Consider the following 9,616-nt stretch of genomic DNA (forward strand, 5'->3'; position numbering starts at 1 on the left):
GCCCGTCCAGCACTTTTATAAACCTCCTTCACATCGGTAAGAGTCCCCACCGATAGCTTCTCCATAATTTGATAAGTCAACCCCTTCTCAAAGCGAAGTGCTAAGTTCTCTTGATTTACCCTATATCCTCAGCGTACCTTGCTTTCTCGTTGAACTTTTGATAGTAGTCTGTCACTGTCATGTCCCCGATCATCTTGAAAGAATCGAACTCATCACGTAGCTTGATGCGAACATGCTCCGGAACGAACTCCTGCCTCATAGCTCTCTTGAACTCAGACCAGGGGATTGTCGTCTTACCCTGCTTCTTATAGATGTCTAAGGCATTGTCCTTCATCTTATCCCACCATTCCCCAGCTGAATATCTTAGGTAGAACGCAGCTTGTTCCACCTTAAACTCTTCCGGACAATGTACCACTCCAAGGATATTCTCCATCTCACGGTACCAGTTGTCGAGCAAAATCGGCGCACCTGTACCCATATAGGTAGTGGGGTTAAAGCGAGATATCATAATGCTCATATTAGCAAAGTCTACCCTTGCCTCCTTATCTTTCCCCATCCTCTTGAGGGTTTCATTAAGCGCGTCCTGATGCTCAAGCATCTTGGCAATATCCTCCACACTCATCACCTGAGCCCTAACGTACAAAGCTGATCTCTTGGGCAGCATATCTTTGAGCTATAAAGGGAGATAAACGTAAGCACAAAGCCTACGGCTCAAAACAAATATGACCCGCACAGACATACTCGATTGAGTAACCACACATACTCGATCGAGTAGGAGTCACTCGATCGAGTAGGAGTCACTCGATCGAGTAAGCTACACACTCGATCGAGTACCCCAACTCAAGAACCTGCCGAGAACTGTCATAAAATGTACTCGATCGAGTCACATACGTACTCGGTCGAGTACCAAACATTCGATCGAGTACTCCCCTTACTCGATCGAGTAGCACGACTCCAGTAGCTACTGCCCAATTGTAGACACCTCAAAATGTCTACCTAGTCTTACGGGTACCCGATGATGAGGCTAAAGTTTAAATGACTAAATGAAAATTGACAATGTTATAATTACGGCTCTTTAAGCTTATTTCCCGAAATTCCTTAAAATGGCATAAAGCCGCCAAAAGGCCCTTTGTACCTACTTAGCCCACTTTATATCATTAATCATTCGGTAAAATCCGATAGTGTTATTCGTGAAATTTAATCTAGTGGCGTATTGGAGAATTATCTGTCAATGGCAATTGAGTATTAGTGGATCGTTTGGCAAGTATAAGTTATGGCTCATTTGATAAAAGAAATTGGACAAAGAGCATCTCACTCTTAAGTGTACCATTGGTTTATGAGCCCATGACAATATGGGAAGTATAACAAGTGATTAAGAAGGCTTTGGGTTTCCTTATTGGGTAAGTTATAGAATTCATGAAGAGCCAAAATGCATTGAAGATAAGGAAACCAAATACAACATGTAAATCTATGACATCAGGCGGTGGAGATAAAAAAGAATAGGAAATTGACATAAGGTGTAAACAGATAAAATTCTATATGGGAGGATGTGTTTCTATTTGTTGATGACAACGTAGGACCAAAGTTAAATTCTACCAGTGTTCAAATCTACGAGAAGTCTTAACCAGTCACTATAAATACCCGCCTACAACTACACGGAAAGGGGAGAGGACGAAAGGCGATAATATTTCGCACACAAATAAACCACGAAACCAGACTCTGAAATTATATCTCATACACCGTCACAAATATTCTATTGGCAGCTCTACAAAGAAGTCGTTGCACTATCACAGACTAGCCATTGGCTAGGATCTCTCAATCAAGGCTCACAATTATCTCCTTCCATAGTTGTAAATATTGTTGCCATTATATTGTCTTATCCGTAAATAGCTAGATTTACTTCAAGTATATATAGCTAGTCCACAATGTATACACAAGTTGATCGAATTGAATAATAATCATATAGTTCACTCCATCTCAATCAGGGGCGGATCTAGGGCTAGGCTACTCGGGCTTAAGCCCGAGTAGTTTTTAAGGAAAAATATATTTACTATATCTAAGTAGTAGAATGCCTGCTTCATCTTTGTGGTGTGGTGGTTTGATACCTGGTTTTCACACAAGCATCCCGTGTTCGATTCCATAATGAGCTACCTTTTTGCTTTCATATTTTGTCATTCAGTACTGTACGGTGAAGGTTTTATGTACTTTTATTTTGCCTTTTCTAATTTGTTTCTAACCTCGATGTTACAAGGAGTAAAGATTTTTTGTGATATTATTTTTTCTTGTATTGGTTGTAGGCTTGTTGTAGCTAGCTGCGGAGTATTAATCTTCTTATTTTCTTTAACTATTTTTTTTAACTCTTTCCCATCCATCATCAATCATTCTATGACTAACGAGTTAAATTAACACTTTTCGGAGTTCAATTTTAATTTGTCAATAAAATATGCAGAACAATTATAAATTAGTGCTATTCAATTTGGATAGTATAATATCACTAAGAAGTAATAGCTTCTGCTTAATATCACTAAGAGATTTGACATCGTTTACAAACAAATACGGAGCATGATTTGGGTTGATTTTACTCTTTTAAGTTTTAACTACCTGATTATTCATTCATCTGTTAGTCGTCCGCATATTCACGTAGCTTGAATGGATGCGAGTTCATTATTCTGTTCACTTAATGAGGCATGTAAGTTTGGCTATAGGAAATAATTAAATAAAAGAAAAAAAAAATCTCTTCAAAATACAATTTTATAAATAAATTTCAAGTCTTACCCGCTTATTAAGTCCCCAGAGGAGTCGCCACTGTGAGATCCTTGAAAAATTCTCCTTTTTTGAAAATAAATAAATATGGAGGAGTCGGTAGTAGGTTTTATAAAAAAACATACAAAAACAAGTTTAACGGAAAAGGCCCCTTTTGAACTCTGGTATGGGGACTGATCCGTCACTCCGATCTGAACCAAAGATTGCATATTCGGGGGTAAAGTCACGGTCAAGGAAAGTGTTAGGCACCCGGACCGCCCATCAAACTGGCGACCTCTACTATTTATTTGTAATATTATATATTTGACGAAAATTGACGATAAAAAAGGTTAATTATACAATTTTATACAAGACGATATAAATTATATACAAGGCAAGTTAAACTAGTTAGATTATATACAAATTATACGATAAATAAAGAAAATAAATAAAAGAATGAAATAAAGAGAGAGAGTAAAGAAAACTTATTCAATTTTGGTACCCTCGGGCCTATCTGGATGTTGACTATTAATGAATTTCGACTTTGTCGTAAATTAACGGCTCTTATGCGCTTATATGGAACTGGGATGATTTAATGTGAATGTGTGGGGTTTGATTTGAAACTGGGATGGAATATATTACAAGATTGAGATGGAGTGAACTATATGATTATTATTCAATTCGATCAACTTGTGTATACATTGTGGACTAGCTATATGTACTTGAAGTAAATCTAGCTATTTACGGATTAGACAATACAATGGCAACAATATTTACAACTATGGAAGGAGATAATTGTGAGCCTTGATTGAGAGATCCTAGCCAACGGCTAGTCTGTGATAGTGCAACAACTTCTTTGTAGAGCTGCTAATACCCCCCTCAAGTTGGAGCGTGGAGGTTCGAAACGCCCAACTTGGATAGGAGCTCATCAAAGGAGGTTCGTCCAAGGGCTTTTGTAAAAATATCAGCGAGTTGAGGTTTTGTATGGACGTATTTGGTAGTGATTACCCTTTTTTGTAATTCGTCCCTTATAAAATGGCAATCAACTTCAATGTGTTTCGTACGTTCATGGAAGACAAGATTGCGAGCGATATGCATAGCTGATTGACTGTCACAGTGTAGCTCGATGGGAGTGTCGTGGGATATGCCGAGGGATGCAAGTAATCCTTTGAGCCATTTAAGTTCGCGCGTTGTATAGGCCATGGCTCGATATTCAGCTTTAGCGGCGGATGTGGATACCGTGCTTTGCTTTTTTGTTTTCCATGATATAGGAGAGGAACCGAGAAAGACAATATAGTTCGATATGGAACGCCGACTGGTGGGACAGCTGGCATAGTCGGCATCACAGTATGCATGAAGACGGAGATCACAATTGGAGTGAAGTAGTATGCCTTGACCCGGGGAATTCTTTAAGTATTTGACGACTTGGAGAGCAGCATTCCAATGGTCATTGGTTGGGGCGTGCATGAATTGAGCCAAGAAATGGACGGAGTAGATAAGTTCCGGTCGAGTAATAGATAAGTATACCAAGCGACCCACAAGACGACGGTAGGGTTGTGGATCATGGAGAAGATCAGCAGTGGATAAGGCGAGACGATGGTTGGGCTCCATGGGGATAGATGCGGGTTTAGACTCAAGTAAGCCGGTTTCAGTAAGTATGTCGAGAGCATATTTTCTTTGAGACACAAATATCCCAGTTTTGTTACGAGCAATTTCGAGGCCTAGGAAGTATTTAAGTATGCCTAGATCCTTCATATTGAAACACGAGCTAAGATATGTTTTGAATTTGGTAATCATGTCGAAGTTTTTACCGCATATGACAAGATCATCAACGTATACTAAGATGTGTACTTCGGTTGTTGTAGTGATGATGGAAAATAGTGAATGGTCATACGGACACTGTTTGAAACAATAAGTAAGAAGAGCGGAAGCAAGTTTAGCGTACCAACAACGAGGGGCCTGCTTTAGGCCATATAGAGATTTGCGTAGACGACACACCCGGCCATCGGTGGAGGAATGGAACCCGGGAGGCGGTTTCATGTACACTTCTGCTTCTTCGAGATCACCGTGGAGAAAAGCATTGTGAACGTCCATTTGGTGGAGGCTCCAATTCTTTGCTGCTGCTATGGCAAGAAGAGTGCAGACGGTTACAAGTTTAACAGTTGGGGTGAACGTTTCGTTGTAGTCGACTCCTTCGACTTGGTGATTTCCCATGACAACGAGACGAGCTTTATATCGTTCAATTGTGCCGTTAGCATTATATTTTATTTTGTATACCCATTTGGAACCAATGGCTTTCTTTGACGGAGGTAAGTCCTCAAGAGTCCATGTGTTGTTTTTCTCGAGGGCCTCTATTTCAAGTCGCATAGCGGTCTGCCATTGCGGAACCTGCATTGCTTCTTTAAAACAACTGGGCTCATGATTGTTAGTCATGGCCGATAGAAAAATTTTATAGTTAGGGGAAAACTTAGCATAATTAATATAATGGGAAATGGGGAATCGTGTACCTGAAGACGATGATTGTGTGGCGGTAAGAAAATGACACGAGGGGCGAACAGATGGTCAAACGAAATCCTTGAGATTGGAACTGGGGAAGTTTTGTCGATGTCCACGACCCAATTCAATTGGAGGCTCGGGTATGGTCTGCTCGGTTTGGGTAGTGTCGATGTGGGTAGGACTGGCAGGCGTGGTGCCTGGGCTAGATGAAGTGGTGACTGACGATGTCGGTGGGTCAGTTTGAGGGTTGGATGGAGCTGTAGGTGTCGAAGATGGTGACGAGGTGGTATTAGAATGGGGAAGATTTAGAAAGACGACTTGATCAATAGGTGTTAAAGTGTCATGTAAAAAAAAATGAAGAAGTGTCATTCTCGTTATGAATATTGAGAGTTTTATACGGGAATTCGTTTTCAAGAAAAACCACGTCACGACACTCAAAATAGGACCCGTTGTCCAAGTCATAGACGCGCCATTTTTTTTTTTCCAAATGGGTAACCAACAAAAATACATTTTCTACTTCGAGAAGCAAATTTGTCTCGAGTACGATTGAGACTTTTTGCGTAGCAAAGACAACCGAAAATACGAAGATTCTCCATAGGAGGAGTTTTGTTAAAAAGCATTTCATATGGTGATTTTCCGTTAAGAAGAGGTGTCGGAGTACGGTTTATTAAATGCACCGAGGCTAGGACACATTCACCCCAAAATAATATAGGTAAAGTGGCTTGAAATAAGAGGGCACGAGCGACATTTAAAATGTGACGATGCTTACGTTCGACCCGACCATTTTGTTGAGGGTGTCAACATTAGAAGTTTGAAAAATAACCCCATTTGTATTAAAAAAATTGATAAGACATTTAAATTCAGTACCATTATCAGTTCGTAAAATTTTTATCTTTTTATGAAACTGGCGTTCAACCAAGGCGAAAAAATTTAAAGTGGCAATTCTTCTCCTCTTTTATCAATGTGGGACAACCCTCACATGTGGGACTTTGGGTTTCTTCACACTCCCCCTCACATGTGAGGCCCACTTTTTCACACAGACTTGACAAATTCAACTGAGCAACTTTGCTCGTCCAGCTGCAAACATGGCCCAGTATTAACTCAGACCGGACAAATTCAACAGAGCAACTTTGCTCGTCCGACAGCAAACTTTGGCCCATGTAACCCAGGTCTTTAGCCATGAGCTCTGATACCATATTACAAGATTGAGATCAGGGGTGGAGCCAGGAATTCAAACTAACTGGGGCTTGATATTAAAATTTTATAAACTGATTCTCGTAACTTTTATTAGTGAGATTTGAAATATAAAGAAAAACATAAGCCACACTAAGTCGATATTTTCTAAATCTTTAATGGATATTACCTTTTACGTGTTACTTATGTAATATTTGAGCAAAAAAAAAATATTAAGCAGAAGCTATTACTTCTTAGTGATATTATACTATCCAAACTTAGTGGTATTTTGACGAGATTTTTTTTTTCTTTTATTTAATTATTTCCTATAGCCAAACTTACATGCCTCATTAAGTGAACAGAATAATGAACTCGCATCCATTCAAGCTACGTGAATATGCGGACGACTAACAGATGAATGAATAATCAGGTAGTTAAAACTTAAAAGAGTAAAATTAACCCAAATCATGCTCCGTATTTGTTTGTAAACGATGTCAAATCTCTTTCGAGTTTCCAATTCTCATTGTCAATATTTTTTCGTATGAAATAACAATCGGTTATTGAGTCATGCTTATTAATTGTACTTTGTGAAGGTGCTAGACCCCTAATTAGACTCTTTTAATTAGTGACAAAAATTACTTTAATGTTCGTCTTAAAAGATCTAATTACATGCAAGCTGAAAAGATGGCCTGAAAAGACGAAAGGTAGAAATTTCTTACATTGCTTTAGACAAAATATGGGCACAACACAAGGACACCTTCCTTGTGTTGTTCTTGAGTTTAAAACATCATGGATGATCCTCCATCACCAAATTTCCATAGTAGGAAATCTCCTCTTGGTTGCACCCAAGACTAGCCCAAATATTCCTAATATTACTAACTAGGTAGTATTAGAAATGTATGTATATATATATATATATATATTATGTAATATTATTACTTTAATAATATTAGATGATGTATAATATATTTGTGAATTTGTTTGGTGATGATCTTGATCAACTATTGATCAAGAATGGAGGAAGAAGATGAAGAAAATAAAATGGTGTTTCTCTTCTCATAGTTTTATGGGTCTTTATTTTTTTTCTAAAAATTCTAACCCTTTATGTATGTAAATGTGGGGTATTTATATAGGCAAATGAAATGTAAACAAATGAACTTATTTCTTAGTGGGTGTGCCACATGTTACAACACTTGTGTCATACAAGTGTCCACCCACATATAAATTTCGGTCCATTCTGATTTCCGACATTTGTCCCAAAAATGCTTATAAGGCTTATATTTAATTATCTCATATAATTAAATATTAATTTAATTAATTATTTAACACTTAATTAATGCTAATTAAATATTAATGTACACTTAACTATTAAGTGACATTTTACCATTTTATCAACATAAAATGTGTCTTATAATAATAAATTAGTTAATTTTACAACCTCTTGTAAATATTATTAACTAATTACTTCCGCCTCACAATATACACACATAATGTAATAATTTAATTAATTAACTATTAATTACTAATTTTCGTCTATTTATTAATCAATTATCATATAGCTGAATAAAAAATTCCCTTGGCCCGACTTCGTAACTCGTCATCAAACAATAAATTCACTTGACTTAATAAAAGTCAATATATACAAGAAACTAATTATACTATATCTTATATAAATAATTAGTCTATCCATTTGGGCATTATACTATAGGTGTGACCTAAAGGGATCAGCTGATCACCGCCGTCACACGACAGTAATGTCAAACTCTAGTCAGCCAATCATTACCGATTAACGTTGACCAGCTGACAAAAATATATAATATAAATCCCTAATATTCTTTGTACGAGATTTAGTATGTAAACGCTTATTGTGGAGGACACTCACTCCAACACTTTGCTCTATTCTTGTGCTTGTTATATATAGATTATTGAACAATTTCATTCTTTTATTGCATATTTGTCTATTATTATTGCTCTAATGCCTGAGACAAAAAAAAAGTTGTAGGCTCCCCGTAAGCCACTATTACGCCATCTAAGCTACCCTAACTTACCCTCAGTAAAGTACGTTGTATACTTAGAAGGTCCATTCGAACGACTAAGCCTTACACGTATTTTCCACCTCTGACGTCGTGGTTTGGCAACTCGCTTGGTCCATTCGACTGAGTGAGAACAAAAGCGAGAGGTACCCTCCGGTATTTTAATGTTGTGAGTACCGACCCAACTTCCATCCCGTAAACCTAACCATAGAGCCCGTAGAACACTAGAACCTTTGATTAGGTTTTTTTTTTTCATGGTGAATGTTCATTGTTTATAATCTTGTACTCCCTCCTATTCTTAATAACCCTCCCCTTTTAGGGAGGGCACGGGAATTAAAGGAGAGGAATATTATATGATAAAGTATTATAGTGGGGTAGGAGATTGGAGAGAGGGAAGATATTATGTGATTAAAATAAGTATTGTTGTAGGGTAAGGTAATTAAAATAAGTATTGTTGTGGGGTTAGGTGATTAAAATAAGGTAAAGTATGAGTATTTTGGGGTATTATTGTGGGGTCGGGTGATTAAAATAAGTATAAAAGTTTACCAAATAAGGAAATGGGGAGAGTATTGTGAATAGACGAAAAAAGAATATAGGGAGAGTTATTTAGAATAGGGGGAGTATATTTTGTCATGTCTCATGAATCATTTAATCACGTCATAAAATTAACTTACCTTATCTTGATGCTTGCGTCCAACTAATTTCTCATTACATTTGGGTCATGTTGTCTAAAACAATAGATACATATTTGCATTCATCTTAGTTAGTCATCATCAGGGGCGGATCTAGCCCTAGGGCTATCTGGGCTTAAGCCCAACCAAGAAAAAAATAAAAAATTAACAAGTTTAGAGAAGCCCTTTAATCAGCACTTATGATATTAAATCCCCTTTTGGCAAATTGTTAGCCAAAGATCAATTTTTTCCCCTCAATTTCTTATATTGACAATCGTCTTGTTGATTATGCTATATTAGGGCACTCATATAATATTGAAACTATGAATGATTAAGTCATCATGTGAATTGTTTTTTATGGAAATGATGATGATCAGTTTGAGAGGTTCCCTTTAACATGAATTTGATGAAGCCATTGATGTTATTTATACTAGTTTTGATCAATTTTGTTTCTGTCGCTGACGTATTTGGTGAGCTTGTAGTTATAATTTGTATGGTTTT

The sequence above is a fragment of the Silene latifolia genome, chromosome 9 (genome assembly GCF_048544455.1).
Source record: "Silene latifolia isolate original U9 population chromosome 9, ASM4854445v1, whole genome shotgun sequence".
NCBI lineage: Eukaryota > Viridiplantae > Streptophyta > Magnoliopsida > Caryophyllales > Caryophyllaceae > Silene > Silene latifolia.